At 37.6% G+C, this 20,089-nt stretch overlaps 1 protein-coding gene across 2 annotated transcripts in view; it reads right to left on the reverse strand.

Annotated features, from left to right (window-relative positions):
• Positions 1-15,847: 15,847 nt before the first annotated feature.
• Positions 15,848-20,089, reverse strand: part of LOC145689071 (uncharacterized) — a 93,801-nt gene continuing 89,559 nt past the window's right edge. For both annotated transcript variants that reach the window (XM_081763196.1, XM_081763198.1), the window contains 2 exons: positions 18,516-18,667; positions 15,848-16,599 (listed from right to left, as the gene is read on the reverse strand). The gene's annotated coding sequence lies outside the window, so the exon portion shown is untranslated. The remainder of the gene's footprint in view (positions 16,600-18,515; positions 18,668-20,089) is intronic.

Consider the following 20,089-nt stretch of genomic DNA (forward strand, 5'->3'; position numbering starts at 1 on the left):
CTACATAGCACAATTTGTGCTCGCACAGTTAATAAGATACAAGGCTTTAATAAGAAGTAGAGAAAAATATCAAAATTTCACCGAAAACCTTTCCTACACTTGAGATAGGAAATTAATGCTTGCGAAGGAAGTGTCTCTCGATGCTTATATTTGTGCAGCACAAAGCAGAATATGTGGTAGCACAATTACCTAGATACAAGGCATTAAAAAAAAGAAGCGAAAAATATTTAAATTTCTGCGTCCACCCATTCTATACTTGAAAGAGGAAATTAATGCTTGCGATGGAAGTGTCTCCAGATGCTTGTATTTGTGCACCACAAAGAAGAGTTTGTGCTTGCACAGTTAAGTAGATACCCGGTATTAATAAAAAGTAGAGAAAAATATTAAACTTTCAGCGCCCACTCTTTCTACACTTGCAAGAAGAAATTAATGCTTGGGATGGATGTGTCTCTCGATGCTTGTATTTGTGCTAGCACAGTTAATTAGATACAAGGCTTTCATAAGAAGTAGAGAGAAATATCAAAATTTTAGCGACAACCCTTTCTACACTTGAAACAAAAAATTAATGCTTCCGATGGAAGTGTATTCATATACTTGTATTTGTGCGGCACAAAGCAGAATTTGTGCTCACACAGTTAAATAGATACATTGTATTAGTGAAAACAGAAGGAAATATTGAAATTTCACCAACCACCCTTTCTACACTTGAAAGAGGAAATTAATATTTGCGATGGAAATGTCTCTCGATGCTTATATTTGTGCTGGAGAAAGAAGGATTTGTTCTCGCAAAGGTAATTAGATATAAAGCATTAAAAAAGAAGCGGAAAAAATGAAAATTTCAGCGAGCACCCCTTCAGCGAGCAGCAGCAATGGTAGTGCCTCTCGATGCTTGTATTTGTGCAGTACAAAACAGAATTTGTGCTCGCACAGTTAACGAGATACAAGGCATTAATAAAAAATAGAGTGAAATATTAAAGTTTCAGCTACCACCCTCTCTACACTTGAAAGAGGAAATTAGTGCTTCCGATAGAAGTATCTCCCGATGCTTGTATTTGTGCAGCACAAAGCAGAATTTGTGCTCACACAGTTAATTAGATACAAATCATCAATAAAAAGTAGAAGGAAATATTAAAATGTCAGCGACCACGCTTTCTACATTTGAAAGAGGAAATTAATGCATGCGACGGAAGTGTCTCTCGATGCTTATATTTGTGCAGGACAAAGAAGAATTTGTGCTCGCACAGTTAATTAGATTTAAACATAGCAAGAAAAATGAAAATTTCAGCAACCACCCTTTCTACACTTGAAAGAGTAAATTAATGCATGCGATAGATGTGTCTCTCGATGCTTATATTTGTGCACGACAAGGAAGAATTTGTGCTCGCACAGTTAATTAGGTACAAGGCATTAATAAAAAATAGAGCGAAATATTAAAATTTCAGCGACCACCCTTTCTACAGTTGAAAGAGGAACTTAGTGCTTCCGATGGAAGTGTCCTCCGATGTTTGTATTTGTGCTGCACAAAGCAGAATTTGTGCTCGCACAGTTAATTAGATACACCGTATTAATAAAAAGTAGACGGAAATATTAAAATTACAGCGACCACCCTTTGTACACTTAAAAGTGGAAATTAATGCTTGCGGTGGAAGTGTCTTTCGATTCTTATATTTGTGCAGCACAAAGCAGAATTTGTACTCGCACAGTTAATTAGGTACAAATATTTAACAAAAAGTAGAAGGAAATATTAAAATTTAAGCGACCACCCATTCTGCACTTGAAAGAAGAAAATAATGCTTGGGATGGAAGTGTCTCTCGATGCTTGTATTTGTGCATTCAAAGCTGAATTGGGCTCTCACAGTTAGTTAAGCACGAAACATTAGTAAAAATTAGAGGGAAATAGTAAAATTTCAGCTACTACACTTTCTTCACTTGAAAGCGTAAATTAATGCTTGCGATGGAAGTGTCTCCCGATGCTTGTATTTGTGCTGCACAAAGCAAAATTTGTGTTCGCACAGTTAAGTGGATACAATGCATTAGTGAAAAGTAGAAGGAAATTTTAAAATTTCAGCGACCACCCTTTCTACACTTTAAAGATAAAATTAATGTTTGCGATGGAAGTGTCTCTCAATGCTTATATTTGTGCAGGACAAAGAAGAATTTGTGCTCGCATAGTTAATTAGATTCAAACATAGCGAGAATAACGAAATTTCAGCGACCATCCTTTCTACACTTGAAAGAGTAAAATAATCCTTGCGATGGAAGTGTCTCTCCATGCTTGTATTTGTGCAGTAGAAAGCAGAATTTGTGCTCGCACAGTTAATTAGATACAAGGCATTAATAAAAAATAGAATGAAATATTAAAATTTCAGCGACCACCCTTTCTACAGTTGAAATAGGAACTTAGTGTTTCCGATGGAACTGTGTCCCGATGCTTGTATTTGTGCTGCACAAACCAGAATTTGTGTTCGCACAGTTAAGTAGATACAATGCGTTATTGAATAGAAGAAAAAAATATTAAACTTTCAGCGACCACCCTTTTTACACTTGAAAGAAGTAACTAATGCTTGCGATGGAAGTGTATTTCGATGCATGTATTTGTGCAGGAGAAAGCAGAATTTTTGCTCGCACAGTTAATTAGATACAAGACATTAATAATAAGTAAAGGGAAATATTAAAATTTCAGCGACCACCATTCCCACACTTGAAAGAGGAAATTAATGCTTGCGATGGAAGTGTCTCCGGATGCTTGTATTTGTGCAGCACAAAGCAGAATATGTGGTAGAACAATTACCTAGATACAAGGCATTAAAGAAAAGAAGCAAAAAATGTTTAAATTTCAGCGACCACCCTTTCTAAAGTTGAAAGAGAAAATTAATGCTTGCGATGTTAGTGCATCCCGATGCTTGAATTTGGGCAACACAAAGCAGAATTTGTGCTCAAACAGCTAATTAGATACGATTCATTAATAAAAAGTAGAGGAAAACATTAAAATTTCAGCGACCACCCTTTGTACACTTGAAAGAAAAAAATAATGCTATCGATGGAAGTGTCTCCTGATACTTGTATTTGTGCAGCACAATGCAGAATTTGTGCTGACACAGTTAAATAGATACAAGGAATTAGTGAAAAGTAGAAGGAAATATTGAAATTTCAGCGACCCCCCTTTCTACACTTGCAAAAGGAAATTAATGTTTACGGTGGAAATGTCTCCCGATGCTAATATTTGTGCAGGGCAAAGGAGAATTTGTGCTCGCACAGTTAATTAGATACAAAGCATTAAAAAAGAAGCGGGAAAAATGAAAATTTCGGCGAGCACCCTTTCTACATTGGAAAGAGAAAATTATTGCTTGCGGCAGAAGTGTCTCCAGATGCTTGTATTTGTGCAGCACAAAGCAGAATTTCTGCTTGCACAGTTAAATAGATACCCTGTATTAATAAAAAGTAGAGGGAAATATTAGAATTACAGCGACCACTTTTTCTGCACTTAAAAGAGGAATAAATGCTTGCGACGGAAGTGTCTCTCAATGCTTATATTTGTGCAGCCCAAAGCAGAGTTTGTGCTCGCACAGTTAATTAGATACAAGGCTTTAATAAGAAGTAGATAAAAATGTCAAAATTTTAGCGACCACCCTTTCTACACTAGAAAGAGGAAATTAATGTTTGCGATGGTAATGTCTCTAGATGCTTATTTTTGTGCAGGACAAAGAAGAATTAGTGCTCGCACAGTTAATTAGATACAAAGCATTAAAAAAAGAAGCGAAAAAATGAAAATTTCAGCGAGCACCCTTTCTATACCCTAAAGAGAAAATTAATGCTTCCGATGGAAGTGTCTTCAGATGCTTGTATTTGTGCTGCACAAAGCAGAACTTGTGCTCGCACAGTTAATTAGATACAAGGCATTAATAAAAAGTAAAGGGAAATATTAAAATTTCAGCGACCACCCTTTCTACACTTGAAAGATAAAATTAATGCTTGCGATGGAAGTGTCCCCGGATGCTTGTATTTGTGCAGCACAAAGCAGAATATGTCGTAGAAAAATTACCTAGATACAAGGCATTAAAGAAATGAAGCAAAAAATATTTAAACTTCAGCGACCACCCCTTGTAAAGATGAAAGAGGAAGTTAATGCTTGCGATGTTAGTGCATCCCGATGCTTGTATTTCGGCAGCACAAAGAAGAATTTGTGCTCGCACAGTAAATTAGATACACGGTATTAATAAAAAGTAGAGGGAAATATTAAAATTACAGTGACCAGCCCTTGTACACTTAAAACTTGAAATTAATGCTTGCGATGGAAGTGTTGCTCAATGATTATTTGTGTGCAGCACAAAACAGAATTTGTGCTCGCACATTAATTAGAAACAATGCATTAATATAAAGCAAAGGGAAATATAAAAGTTTCAGTGACTACCCTTTCTATCCCATCAGGATCCTGCCGCCTATAGTCGGACAATTTGTCCCTGCCGACCAGATGCCGCAGTCGGATTGCCGGCGCCGGACACCGGCGTCTTTCCGCTCGATTTTCGACCGCGACGAGCAAAAAGAGATTCGTTCACCAAAAGAAAACAAAGAGAGTTAGAAGGTAATTTGTTGCTTTAAAATACGAATTAGGGCTTATATTTCCCTCGTATAAAGCTTTCTCGAAACAGTCGGCAGACAGTCGGACGACGACTGCAAAAGGATACTGCCGAAAATTTCTTGAAAATCGACGTCGGCGAAAGTTGCAATAACGCGTACCAGCGGCAAAGAGTCGAATTTTGGAAAATGAATAGAGCCTGTATCTTCTTTAATGATGAAGTAAAAATTGAAACTGTCCGAAGGTTTTTCTTGTGGGTGGGCACTAATTCCATAAAACATGTCTTGTGAAAACGGAGTCGGCAGAAAGTCGGCATACAGCGGACGGAACGACATCGACAAATGTCGGAAAGACGCTGAAACGTTGACGGCGTGCCGACAAGTAAGGGAGCCGGAAGAAGGTCGGCAAATAGCGGATGGACCGACCTTGAAAAGATGCTCGGACAGGCGCCGAGCCGCCAGTGCCGCTGAAGAGTCTGATTGTAGAAATCGTAGTCTGGTTGCGCTGCCTGTATGTTCGGTTCGCGTTCTTCATTTGTCACATGGTGATGCAGTGTGGGCCAAGTGTTCAAACAAACTTCGTTGGGGTTGAGTTTCCAAGTGGCGATAAAATGTTTATAAATATAAATATATTGCTTTAAAGGATATATCATGCTGCAACAGTTCCCGAAGGAGCAGGACGCTCACAGTTTTATGGATTATTCATTGAGTATGAAGTGAGAGAGCAATATACATTTGGTGAGTTAATTTAATATTATGCATATACATTTCAAATTGTCATAAATTTTATATGCTGTGTTACGTATGTTAATTGGTAGATTCGGTTATAGTATGTTCCCGCGCACTGGCGTCTGTGGCATGTAAAATTTGGGGGGAAGGTATCAAAGAAAGTGATTTAAATGGTACTACCTAGCCCAACCTGTGTATTAACTTCGATTCTATTTGTTACCTTTCTGCTTACCTTTACGGACCCCTAAGCTATATCAAGAAATCGATTACAAATGTAGAGTCCGCGCTGATTCAGTGGTAGAACGTTCACCTCTGGTGCTTGGGGTCCCGGATTCGATCCCAGCCATCGCCATGTGAACTTTGTGGTGGGCAAACAGCGTCTGCGTGGATTTCGTCGGGGTTCTTCCGTTTATTTACACTTTCTTCATTCCACCATTTCATTCATTACTCATCATCACCGTCTTCTTTAGCCTAACCGGCATAACCGTGGGACAAAAAACTTAAGGATTTCACTTAATTTTTATTTAAAAAGACGAAGGACAGTTAAGAAACTGTAGTACACGATTTTCTTCTTGAAATTGCAAAAGTTTACATGCCTTAGTTTTTAAGGTACCTTAAGTGGCTTCTAACTCAACGGCAATGTATTTCTACACAGTGTACGAGAGCTGTATTTTATGTTTAGAACGGGAGCGTTAATAGTATGAAACCATAACAAGTGATATCGAAATGTGTATGATTACCAAAGCCCACATGTTTTCACTACCCTCGCTTACGCGTATACCCACCGTCGCTGACGTACTTGTTCCCTTCGAACACCCCCCGCCGCGCGGGCCCACCAGCGTTGCCCTGCTTGACTCAGTTATATAGAATTCGTGGTTTTTAGTGGCCAACTAGCACCAGGGGCGGATCCAGGGGGAGCGATCGGGGCGATTGCCCCCCTTCCAAATGAGGAAACTTTCTCGTATATAAATAAAACCCATTCCAGAGTTTGGAGTACTCAAAAGTAGCTCGAAGTAGTAGTATTACAACCTCCCCCTAGAAATCCGCCCTGGATCCGCCCCTGACTAGTAGAGGTTGGTTTGTGTTTTTTGCACTGTAGTTTTTATGCCCCTAATCTAATATAAAGTAATCGAACGTAACTTAATCTAATCCAACCAAGTATAACCGATCTGAGTACGTTTTGCTACTTTTTTTTTTCGATTTTCAAATTGGTTCTGCGATACAACAGTAAATCCCTAAATTTAGGTTAGGTTAGATTAGATAATTTTTAGATTAAGTGCTCTGACGTACTACTAGAGGTGATAGCTTGATTTTGTCTTTTGTGAATAGTTGTTGCATAATGGAGTGAGAAAGTGACCCGCAACATTTTCTTATACCTAAAATACTTAATAAAGCGAGGTGGTATACAGGCTGCACTTTTATAATACAATCAAAGGAACGCTATTTCCAAGCAGAAATCCTACTCCAGGGGAAACGTCAGCGCGATGAGTGGTACACTGAGAAAATTAATCGGTAACCAACTGGAGGTTAAAGAATAACTTGGCTGCTAGAAGAAGTTAATAATTTTATCTATGCCAGGTGTGATATTTTCATGTCGCCCAGTGGAAATATTTTAGAAGCAATAAGAAGGAAATTGGTGAAATAATTAAAATTTTTCATCAATTATTCCGGGTAGTGCGCCGAAAATAAACCTGAACGAACACAAATTCGGATTTGTACATAAGTTTTAAGCCGAAATACCAAAAAGGAAGATAATTATGTTAGAGAAACGTGGACAATTTGTCATAATGCTTGTGCCATGATAAGGTTTGTGTTCCTTTAGTATTCTCTAGTATTTAGTGTATCTTTAGTAACCTAATAAGATCCACTAGATTATATACTGCAGGACTTGTTTCACACGTGAGCGAAAACTTCCAATTAAAAAAAAAAAATGAGGTAGTGGTTAAACGCTCTTGTGTACAGGTTTACTTGTGGCGCAATACTAAAAAAAATTGAAAAATTATAATTCTTTCACCAGTTTCTTTTTTGTTGTCCCCTAGTCGGTTTCAAATGGGCGGAATATATTTTACTTGGCATAAATAAAATTCAAGGGGACCTCTAGAAGTAATTGTTGAAAAATTATAATTCTTTTACGATTTGCGTATAAATAAGGCTTCCAGATGTCTAGCATAAAAACAGCGCAAAAAAGCACAAAACAATCTGTGCTGGGTGGCCACTAAATAGCACGAATGCTATCGAACCGAGTCAGATAGGGCGAAGCTGGTGGGCCCGCGCGGGAATACGTCCGAAGGGAGCAGGCACGTCAGCGATAGTGTGTATTCGCAGAAGTGAGGGTAGTAGAAGGAAGTGCGTTTAGAGAATAATACAAGTTTTAACAACACTTGTTGTTTCATACTAGTAACTCTCCACTTGTAAACAAAATACAGGTTCTGCACACTGTGCAGAAATATGATGCCGGTGTACACGGCGCAGAAATAAGCCGCCCGTGGAAAATAACATCTAATAGAGCCATTTTTCATATGTACTCATTTGTTTTATTCGTCGTAAAGCACTTGTAATGATTTAACATTAGTAAACCTAAGACACAGTTGTATTACATTGTATGTAATTAAGTTACCTGTAGAAATTCGTTCCTTATAAACATGTCTTTTCATGGAAAGTATTGAATTTTACTTGTAAATCTTCCAAAATGTAGTGCACCAAAACTACACCTGCAGCAGACTGTCTTATTTTGATTTTTTGCGGGCCGCGGTGGCTCAGTGGTAGAGCGTTCATCTCTGGTGCATGGGATTCCTGGTTCAAACCCTGCTCCTGTCAAGTGAACTTTGTGGTGGACAAACACCGTGTGCGTGGGTTTTCTCGGGATTCTCCCGTTTCCTCCCACTTTCTTCATTCCACCATTTTCATTCATCTCTCATCATCACCATCTCCTTTAGCCTAACCGGCATAACCGTGGGACATAAAACTCAAATATTTCATTTTCATTTTCCGAGTGTTTACCCTTTCTCCTGACACTGTTTCACGATGTGTAGGTACAAAAACTTGGACATCGGAAGTTTGAAAAAATTAAACAATTTAACATTAACATCTGTAGAAAACCATTAGCGACTACTATTAAAACTTTTTTGAGGAGAAAAGCTCATCATGAACGAGGGTTTGAAAAAACCCGGGCTTTTTTGAAAAAGCCAAACCCACCTGGGCCCATTTTTTCGGGTATTTTCGGGTTTAATTGGTTTTTTCGGGTTTAATCGTTTTTTTTTTCGAAATATTTCAATGTCTTTGGGGTAAAAGTGTTAAAATGTGATTTATATTTCAATATTATAATTGTCACAACTTGCAACAATTTTCTACTCACTGCCGTTTTGAAAAAATGGCCGCCATTTTGATTTTTTTTTTTACATTGGACCGCTGAGAAAATTTACACAGCAAATATAGCATATCTTGTGCTTCTACCGTCAAAATTTCAACTTAAAAGACTGAAAATTGCGCTTCGTAGCGTAGATACTCGTTCATTTGACAAAATGGCCGCCATTTTGATATTTTACGTTGGTATGCCGCCAAAATCTAAACAGGAAATTTAGAGTGTCTCGTGCTTGTACTCTGAAAATTTTAACTTAAAAGGCCGAAAGTTGAGTTGATTTTGTGTTTAACGTCCCTTTCAGCAGCGAGGCTATATAAGACGGGACCTACTGATTAAAGTGGAATCCGAACCACGTGAGCTCCCTCCGGGAAGCAAACCCGGGTCACCCACGCCGAAGACGCGTACACAAACCGCTTAGCCATAAAGGAGCTCGGCAGACAAACGAACAAATGTATAGTTTTGTGATTTTTTTTATAGCGTTTCTCAACGTTATGTTCATTCGATTGAATTCTTATTACAGATGGTTTGTGTTTTAGATATGTTACTCAAATTGACTCCTAGGAGAACATAAAATGTATTTGTTTTGAAACTTTTATCATTTTTGCCCACCTGATCGATTTTACCTGTAGTTTATTTAAGTATATGTGCATTTTATTTGTTACACTAACAAGGTTTTATTTTAAGATGTAATATTTTGAATTCAGCCGAATACAAAATTCTCAATTGCCAATACAATAGTGTCGCAAAACCCTGACGCGTATCGAAGTTCTATTTCAAAGTAATATAATGCTATCTTCACTAAATATAATATTCTATTTTAATACATCTTTTTGTCTGGTGAGGGACTTAGGGATTTATTGTTTAACTTGCAGCTTGAAGGTAATGTTTCAAAGATTTCTCAAGAAACTCCGATTCCTACCATTGGATATACGGCAGGATTTCTTTTCTTTTCTGATTCTCGCTTGGGGGGGGCGACCGTACTGTTGTAATAAAGATTAAGTAAAAGTTAACTGTTTCGTCGTAATTGAATTCTTCATCGGTGACCATAGTTTTGATTACTCTTACAGGTTTTCTTGTACATTTTTAAATGTTGATTAGTATCAAAGTAACTTATCAGTCTATTCGGTTCTCCGTGTTCTTCGCGTATCACTGTCATAGTAAAGCTGCTTTGTAAACATTTTGTAACATCCATTAAAATTAGATACTATAAATAGCTAATATGTTTATTAAAGAATTTAGAAGCAAATGACTGCTTCCATTTTAAGAATGAAATATCTAATTTAACGTCTCACGATCACGCACTAAGGCTAATGTAGACAGTGATGATGAGATGGTGGAATGAAGAAAGGGGGAGGAAACAGAAGAACTCCGAGAAAACCCTATGCGCACGGTGCTTGCTCACCACAAAGCTCACTTGGTCTGGGATCGGCGCTTTAGTTGAGAACCGTCCAAGTTGAGAACCGGTGCTTTAATTTACAAACAATAAAATTGAAATAATAATCAGTACGTCAAAGGGCCAAAACTTTTTTCTGCTTCTAATGTGACTACTAGAGGGGCCGTTGCTCAGTGGTAGAGCTTTCACCTCTGGTGCTTGGGGTCCCGGGTTCGATCCCAGCCCCCGCCAATTGAACTTTGTGGTGGACAAACACCGTGCTCCTGGGTTTTCTCGGGGTTCTCCCGTTCCCCCCACTTTCTTCATTCCATCATCTCACTCATCTCTCATTATCACCGTCTCCTTTAGTCTAACCGGCATAACCGTGGGACGTAAAACTCAAAGATTTTTTTTCATTTTTTTGACTACTAGCTCAAACACGTTTTACACTCAGTTAGCTACTCTGATTTCACTCAAGGTAAATGCGCAGTTATGCATCTCGCTGCCCACTAGCTCCGAAGAATGTAAAAATGTCTCACTCAGTTGACGGTCTAGGGATTAGAGCGTAGGACTCATGTATGTATAGTCCCGGGTTTAATCCCCTGATGGAGTACCCTAAATTTTCGCTATCTACCCAGCGTCGTGATGTACACTGGGATCATTTAAATAAAAGACGTATCGGCCATTTGGTCTAGAATTTCCCCGGTACACCTGTTGGAGGCAGGTAACACAATGGGTTGACTACATATTCGTCACTCAGGTACACGTAGTTCCTGCAATCTCTAACATATAGCGTTGAAGCCGGTTCATTGCAACAAGGTCTATTACACTGTGTAGTTTGGTTTGGTTTTGGTGTGATGAAGTATATAACGATTGTAATAAATATACGTGATGTGCTACCGCCGTACACATTGAAGAGTATATTTTACGAAGCATTATATTTGTTCTATTTTAGATACTTCATTTATTTCTGGAAGCAAGGGGAAATGTTGCTCAAGAAAGACAAGTGTTGCAATGGAAGAAGACCCACAGAGAGTAGTAGCGTAGCCTGGATGTGTGTTTGGAGGGGGGGAGGCAAGTGTTGTTATAGGTACATATAGAAAAATACCAAACAAAAAATACTTTTCTGATTTTACATACTGTATGAAGGCCTCTGTGTTACAACTCAATGTTATGAAATGCTACAAATTTTTCTTTAAAAAAAATTAGTACTACATCCGAAGGTATATTACATATAACTTCTATTGAATGATAAGGTTCATTACATAGGCTAATGTATATAAGTTAATACGATGTGCATTGTATTTTGTTAATACAATTTGGTGTGTTTTTAGTGCTAATATAGACCAGAAAAAATGTGATCTTCCCTTCATTTATTCTCTTAAAGAATTCCTTTAAAACAAAGGATTTTTGCAAAGTATTATGTTAAAACTTCTCATTTTTGATGTAAATGACTTCATTAAACTTTTTTCTATATATAATGGGTATGCACTATGAGTATACTGTACATGTGGCTGTTTCACTTATGATATAAATTATTTTCTCACATTTTTCTGTTTCATTGTATACAATTAATGTATAAATCATATAGAAACGAATTAAGTGAAACAAATCCATTTCACAAAGCTAAATTCTTTCCCTTTTATGAAACTATACATTTTTCGTCTTTCTTCAAATGATACAGAAAGGTAGTAATAATTTTATGGATTATAAAATAGACCCTCTACTGTACTTTTAGAAATCTGTTATGTTGCAGCCGAAATAATTTTTCAAATTTCAATTAGCAAAGTACTATAGGAAATTAAGGATTTACCATTTCGCATTGCATTGATAATCCTTTTCTATACTATTATTAATTAACATTTCCAATTATTCATTCTGAATCATTCTAAACAATGCTTTTACCTTTCTGTATAAGACACCGTCCTCAGATTCATATTGAAAATAAGTACGTCACTTTATGTGGTTTTATAAACTAGAGAAAAATTTAGTTTTGTACATAAACGTTTATTTCACATCGCTACGTTAAGTGGTTCAAAAATTATAAAGCGAGAACAATTCTGAATTGGGCATAAACTTAACCTTCAGAAAGGTTAAACAGAATTTTAACCCTGGAAACTTTGTCAATATATGGACAACAAAGCAAAAGAGGTTACAACAAATTGAGTCATGGTTATTTCAACTAAGAAAGGAGGTTATATGAGACGAGATACTCGGTTACTACAATTAACTTACCCTATTACATTAACCGAGTAAACGGGTTATTTCAATTAACTGAACAGGTTAAATTAACCGATCTACTCGGTTAAACATTCGCCCTACCTTATTACATTAATCGAGTAAATATGTTATCTTAACTAATTTAATTTATTATATTAACCGATCTACTTGGTTATACTTTTGTCCTACCGTATTACTTTAACCCAGTAAATGGGTTACTTTCAGTAATTGAATATGTTATATTAACCAAAATACTCGGTTACTGCAGTTGATGCACCCTGTTTCATTAACCGAGCAGTCTGTTATTCCAACATACTAACTAGGTTACCGGTTACAGGCTATGATTGATAGTGGTAACTACGTGATCGGTTAGCGTACCCCTATGAGTTATTACACTGTAACCTAGCAATATTAACCTGTAACGCAAGGTTGCTATCACCTTCTCTCGTTAACCTTTTTGGCTTGGCTGATTGGACACACGTCTCTGTTTTCCATATATTGACAAACTAACTTGCTTTCTGTCCACCTTTTTCTTGTTTACTAGTAACTTTTTTTTTTTGCGTGTAGGCTCCGTTTGAATCTCTCCGCCATCATATACCTTTTATTACAGTATTTTTATTTATAATTTTTACTTCATTAATTTTTATTTAAATCTCATTTTCCATTGGGAGTGTGACCCCTGTACTTTAAAAAATTTAGAAAATCATTGACCTTTAAAATTCTTTTTCCAATAGTTGATGGGAAAACGACAGCCTGAAAGACCGTATTCAGAGGGATTCCTGCGGCATTTTTTTTTTCCGAAGAAAGCGTTTGTAAGTAGCGAATTTCGATTGCATAGAACAGTGTTGTTCCTAGTAGTCGTGATAGTGAAAAATGTGCTTTCAGGGGGAAAATCACTGACTGTTATAAGTTTTTCACATTAGGCCCACAGACGTGTTAATTGAATTATTTTTAACGTTCATTATTAGCTGCTCAGTTGTTATTTTTAGGTCGCTTTTAAGCATTTGTAAGTCATTCACAGATACTTTTCCTCTATATAGCACTTAAATCGTACTGAGAATTGTAGAAATGTACTGCGTATGTATCGAGTGCAACATTACTGGTGGGAATCCGCCATGATTTTCATTGCAGTGCTACGCATCTTTTGTGCTGTCTGTCGACTGGTCGGAAAGGCAACTTTCCACCGGCGGGGCCGGAGCATTTTATGCGCCTTTCCGGTTGTTTGCCGACTGCTCGAAAGGACCTCTTTTCGATGTCAGCTTCTCAATTCTCCCACAGCCGGCATCCGACCTCTTGCCGCAGTCGAAAAGTAGCCCTTTGCCGACTGGATATCAATCATTCAGGAAGGCAAAATTTTCACCACCTTTTACAGTAGCTTTGCCTAAGTTTGCCTCCGTGCTATGATTTCTCATGAGGGGCACAATTGCTAGTTCTGAAAGTATATAATACTTCCATGTCCCATTCAATTTCTTCTTTTTTGGCTGCGAGTGCTGCAAAAAAAGGAACAAATTTTATACTGGGACACACAAAAAAATGCAAGTATTATACTTCAACAACTTCCAAGGGTGCTCCTTGTCGAGAAATCATAGCATGGAGGAAGACTTAGGCAAGACTAATGTAAAAGCTGATGAAAATTTTGCCTTCCTAAAGCGTTGATTTCCAGTCGGCAAAGGGCCACTTTTCGACGGCGGCAAGGAGTCGGACGCTCCTGTGGGAGAATCGTGAAGCCGACGTCGAAAAGAGGTCCTTCCAGCAGTCGGCAAACAGCCGGAAAGGTGCATAAAATGCGCCGGCGTCGCCGTCGAATAGTTGCCTTGCCGAGCAGTCGGCAAACAGCCGGAAATGAGCATTAAATGCGCCGGCGCCGCCGTCGGAAAGTTGCCTTGCCGAGCAGTCGGCAAAGAGCCATAAAGGTGCAGTAAATACGCCGGAGCCGCCGTCGAAAAGAGGCCGGCATAAGGAGTCGGCAGAGGGTCGGAAAGAGGTCTTTCCGACTGTTTGGCCGACTCTGGCTGTCGGCAAAGGACATTTTTTTTGCGATTTTCGACCGCTTGCCGCCTCAGCAAAAGGTCGGAAATTTTGAACAAGTAGATCGTCGTGCCGCCGCGGACGGGTGCCGGCTGCGTACCGGCGGCCTGCCACCTTCGGCGGCGGCAATCCCTCTTGCCGACCGCGGCATCCTGATGGGGTACACTTGAAAGAATAAATTAATGCTTGGGATGGAAGTGTCTCTCGATGCTTGTATTTGTGCAGCACAAAGCAGGATTTGTGATTACACAGTTAATTAGGTAGAAGGCTTTAATAGGAAGTAGAAGGAAATATTAAAATTTCAGCTACCACCCTTTCTACACTTGAAAAAGGAAATTAGTGCTTCCCATGGAAGTATCTCCCGATGTTTGTATTTGTGCAGTACAAAGCAGAATTTGTGCTCGCCCAGTTAACTACATACAAGTCATTAATAAAAAATAGAATGAAATATTAAAATTTCAACGACCACCCTTTCTACACTTCAAAGAGAAAATTATTTTTTGCGATGGAAGTCCCTAATAGCATTCAATATCCTCAGGATGTCCAATGGGATGTCCGGATGGGATATTTGCGATGTCCATGCGACATACCACGATATCAGCAGGACGTCCTGTAGCTGTTGATCAGATGGCCGAATGTCCGCTTCATAGATATCCCATGGACGTCCCGCGAGACGTCCGTGTGATGTCTGGGAGACGTGCTTTGTACATCGCGATGGGACGTCCGGTGGATGTCACATGGATATCTCAAATCGCCTAGCTGGACGGAGAAGGGAAGGAGCACACTTTGCCCTTCCTTATATTACTAAACGAAGATATAAATGTCCTTTATGATGCTTGAATACCCTGCTTCCGAGAGACGGAATTTCCATCGTCAAGAGTCCTAGTTGAATGTCCATCCAACTATGACTCCTAATATGAAGTCCGTCACTCATTTCCCGCACCATAAAGGAAATTTAATTAGATCTTCATTTAGTAATAAAAGAAAAGACAAAGGGTGCAAACAATGTAATTTCTGTAATACATATGTAATTAATTTCGACGTAGCATTCTAGTGGACGTACTAATTCAGAACAGAGAAAAAAGTTTCTAAGAAAACTGACTTAACCATACCAGCTTCGTGGAAATGTGGTGTTATTATATAATATAGCAAAAGATTAAAAAAAAAAATAGTTGCGGGTTCAAAATATATGTCGTGATAAACCACGAAAGCAGCTCTGCAACCATACGCCCAATGCATTTCCATGGCTGAGCGATAATAGTGAACGGTTATTTTAAATTTTAGATTAGTGTCGACAGGATTTTAGTTTGCGAACTATCAGTCACCGGTACCGAATCCTATCAGCTGCGCAACAAAGTTACAGATAATTAATGAAGGGAAACGGAACAATCAAATATCAGAAGATTTTATATGTACACTATGTAATACTTATTAATTGAAAAATTGATTAAAATTTTGTTTTCATTTCATAATTTACATTGAGGCTAAAAACCAAATACAGTAGATTTTCTTTCTTTATTTCAATAAATGCTAAAACTATGCTAAATTACTCAGTAGAATGATTGCTTCCACATAGTATTATTTACATATGCAAATAATGATACAAACAAAATATGACATATATCACCAAAGGTTTTTCAGTATAAAAATAAATGCAACATGAATCCAAGAGACTGGTTCTCAACCTTTTCAATCCAACACCTCGATTACCAAAGTTGTTGAAAAAAAATGCAAAATTCTGAGTGAATTTCAAAACTTACAAAAAAGCAGTTACATACAGTACCACTACGCACTAAATCTCATAAAAAGTTTTGTAATTCAAGTTTAATCCATTTAAATCCTACACTTTCATTAAAAATAAAAAAAGAGGATATGTAACCTTATAAAAGGTTATCCCAAAGTCTTTGCCTTGAGCGACGAATGTTTTTTTTTTTTTAAAAAAAAAGGGTTCAATATAATCAGTTTGTGACTAAGTTGTAAGAAGGAGAAGACGACCGACATTAATTTAGAATAAATAACTTGCGTATTATTATCACTCAAACATATTTCTTAAAAAAACTGTTGTCTTTTGTTCCTACAATAAAAAAAATCACCGTTAACTGCAGATTTCACAGATTTTTAAATCTGTATGACAGAACATCAAAACAATGCGTTTTTAGTTTTATTTTACACTTTTTCTTGCATAACTAATCATTGTTAATGTTGTTCTTCTGCCTGAGAGCCCGCTCTTTAGCATGACGAAGCCACTTCTTTATTACATCTAATACCTCTGCATCTGTTGATGCTTTGCAATGCTTGTGATACCGCACAGTGCCTGCAATAATAAAAACAAACTATGAAGTAAATGATTATGTACAATATAAAACATGTTCAGAAAAAAGGGTCACAAACTTCCAGGGCAGATCAAAAGAAAAGTTCTTTTAGTAAAGAAGCGCGTCGCTTCGGAGATAAAAGGTGCCGAAAACGTGGGAAACTGAACTTCAGAAACTATTTAACGTTATGGTACTAATTAGTGTTGTGTAAAGGTTACACTTGAAGTCTTACCTACATTAGTTAGAAAATGCGTGTTCCAAACTGTACAATGCGTTCGGACGGGATTACTCCGAAAGGCGATACAGAATTTTTTTAAGGAGTTCCTTACGCACGCATTAGTTTTGGAATATATATACAAGGGCGGATCTAAAGGGGGGCCACGGACGCTCAGGTTTACACTGTATAAAATGGGCTTCAATTCAGCTTTACACTGGATAAAACGGCAAATTATGGTTTAGCGCCCCTCCCTTGATCATATCCTGGATCCGCCAGTGTATATATATATCCAAATCGAGCAGGTATGGCTGAGTGTGAAAGCTTAAACCGCACTCTGTACGTTGAATAGTTTATGAAATTCGATTTCCTGCATTGTCGGCAGCTCATATCTCCGAAACGAAGCGCAAAAAACATGTTTAGTACGGGTGTTTTCTTCTTTTGATGCAATCTTTCTGGCCTGAAACTTTGTGACCCTTTTTCCTGAACATCTTTGTACTTAGTACAAATCTAATAATTGTCTACAATAAGAATGAGAATTTAACACAATTGTCGATCTTGTAATATTTGAGATTTTTGAACTTCCTTTTTAACAACATTAACTCTCGTTATCCAGGTTATATCCAAGAGATCCGGATGTAGTCATCAGATGAATCTTTTCTTAAGAAACAATACCATTGAGCACTTTTCCTATCTTTTTTCAAGATATGGTTAAGTATGTATCCTACTCCCATAAACGGAGTTCATGAAATAGGAATATTGCTGCTGTCCATGAAGTGCACGTAAACGTAGATATATGACATATAAAGCATGGATATAAAACATTGATACATTATTAACTTTCGGGAATAATCCTCCCTTCTGTTGAATGAAGTCCGGGAGTCACACGGATTTAAAAAGTGATAGTAACTAAGTTGACTAAGACGTAAAAACACTGAACTACACTACTTTGTCACTGTTCAGTGGTTTCTCTACATTTGTTTGTTGCCTTCTTAAACGTAAATAACAGTGACGATGTTTTTTTTAGACATCAGTTGTTTAGTTCAGCTAGTTTCCTTAATTATTTTAATTCACTTGATTTTCCGACTGTATTCAACAGAAGAAGGAAAATTGGCTAATTTTAATTTTATATAATGGAAATTGGCCATCCATTTTTCCTTAAACCTTGTCTTCATACAATACTTCCCATAATGTCTTCTTTAGCTTTCATTGTTCATCTTAAGCCAACTTAAGCTTTTATGATGGCAATTAATGTGATTGACAAGTCATTTTTTGTTTGTTTGTAAATATTACATTATTTAAACGGTATAAACATTGTGAAGGCTTCTTAACTGTCAGTCTTGGCTCGAAGTGAAGCAAACTATGAATAAGCTTTGTTAATTGGACCAAGACCACAGGAATGTTGACAGTTTTTATTTCAAGAGTTTGCTCACGAATGAGAGCTTACTTATCTCATTCATAAGCAAAATGAGATGAGACTCTGTTTTAGAACTCACTGTCTTATAAGCAATTTTACTTTTACTTGTAAATCTCTGCTTTTACTTTAACATTCCTATGACACCCACTGTAATAAACTTCAGGCATCTTAAACTGAACCATCAATATAGATTGTAGAAATTGAAGTACTTCCGAATTTAAATATACCGAACCTCTATAGGTGCCGCTATCTTCAAGATTAATGAACCATAAATACTTTGTACTTACTCCTGATTACTTCACACAAACGTAGAAACATGCTTCCCTTTGGCTCCAAGCCAACTGAAGCTTGATGCAACTTCATTGTCCATTGTACGCTTCAAAAGGTTGACAACAATGGAGTCGAGATTATGCCCGCCAATCCTTTGAAGTTCATTCACCTGTAAGTAACACAGTATGTCTTAGACGGGATGTACCGAACCTTATATTCCCAACAAGGTAACTATCACAAAGACAGTAAATAGATGAGTATAAGAGAAAAAATAATAATACCGGTACTGTAAAAATTTAGCATTGGAAACCAGCAGAGAAATGGTACTAGTACTTCTGTGCCTTGTAAAAGTCTGTCCCCAAAACACATGATAATGATGTGAACACGAAGTGTTTACCATGTCTGAAGCTATTCTTTTTACAAGATTTAAAACAACTTGAAGACAAAACGATCGAGAGTTTAGATCCAACAGCAGATCTTATTAAGCCTACACTTCTAAACTATGGTTCACGCGACGTTCTTACAAAACTATAGTCTAATGGACTACTGCATTTTTATTACCTACTTCTCACATATATTTTTAGTATGTATTAGGATTAGTTCAGAGGGCTCCAAAGACTAGTAATAAAGCGTGGGATTCATGTACAACTGGTCCCAAGTTCGATTCCCGCTCAAAGTACCCTATTTCTCTGGAGTCTTGACAAAAACTGGGTAGCCAAGTATGCCTAAATAAAGAGATGATCTAGAATGTTGTCGGCTAAGCCTGTTGGTGAGCAAGATGAGGAAACACTGCTGATCACATGCCCGTTATTCAAGTGGACGCAGTTCAAGTGATCACTAGAAGATAGCATTGGAAAAACTCAGGACCGCAAGGGTCTGTAACGCCAAAGTTTATCAGAGTGTCTACTATATCAAACAAAATTCCCAGACTTTTGTTCCCTGAAAATTACTGAATTATGAAACAATCGAAACAAAATTTGGGTCAAAAAATTGGTATTTACAATACCTTAGTTGTGAAAGATTCTCTCCTCTCAACCCACCACTCAGAGGATAAGTTTCAAGGGAACTGACTCTGAAGGACTGAATTCTCTTATAAATAGGTTGATTTCCCCACGATATCAATAAGACAACTCAATCCTGGAGAGTCAATTCCCTCGAAAGTTGCCTTGTGTGTAGTGACCAGTTAAATAAATTCCGATAAAGGTAATAACTGGAAATCCATTAACCGATCAAAATTTCACCCTTTGGAAAAAATCTGCGCACAAAACAACGAAATTTTGCCTTTTACATTCAGACGAAACATGATCGTGTATTGTCTATCATCAATGCATTCTGGTGAAGTGATGTTTAGGCATACACTTACGTCACAAAAACTCTCGATGTAATTGCCCTTGTTAAATCGTTTACGTACTTCGACGCAAGATTGCTCTTGAATCCTATATGGCAGTTACAGGCGGGTATTTTAAAAGAATTGGAGCGAGGAAGCAAGCAATAATGGGTCTTCTAAATTCGCGTTCCGCACATGATAAAAACGGTTTTTTTTAAATCAGTAGTTTGTGAGATTTGTAAACGGTGCACTTGTATTTTTAGT

This window comes from Thermobia domestica, chromosome 7, assembly GCF_964235325.1.
Source record: "Thermobia domestica chromosome 7, izTheDome1.hap1.1, whole genome shotgun sequence".
NCBI lineage: Eukaryota > Metazoa > Arthropoda > Insecta > Zygentoma > Lepismatidae > Thermobia > Thermobia domestica.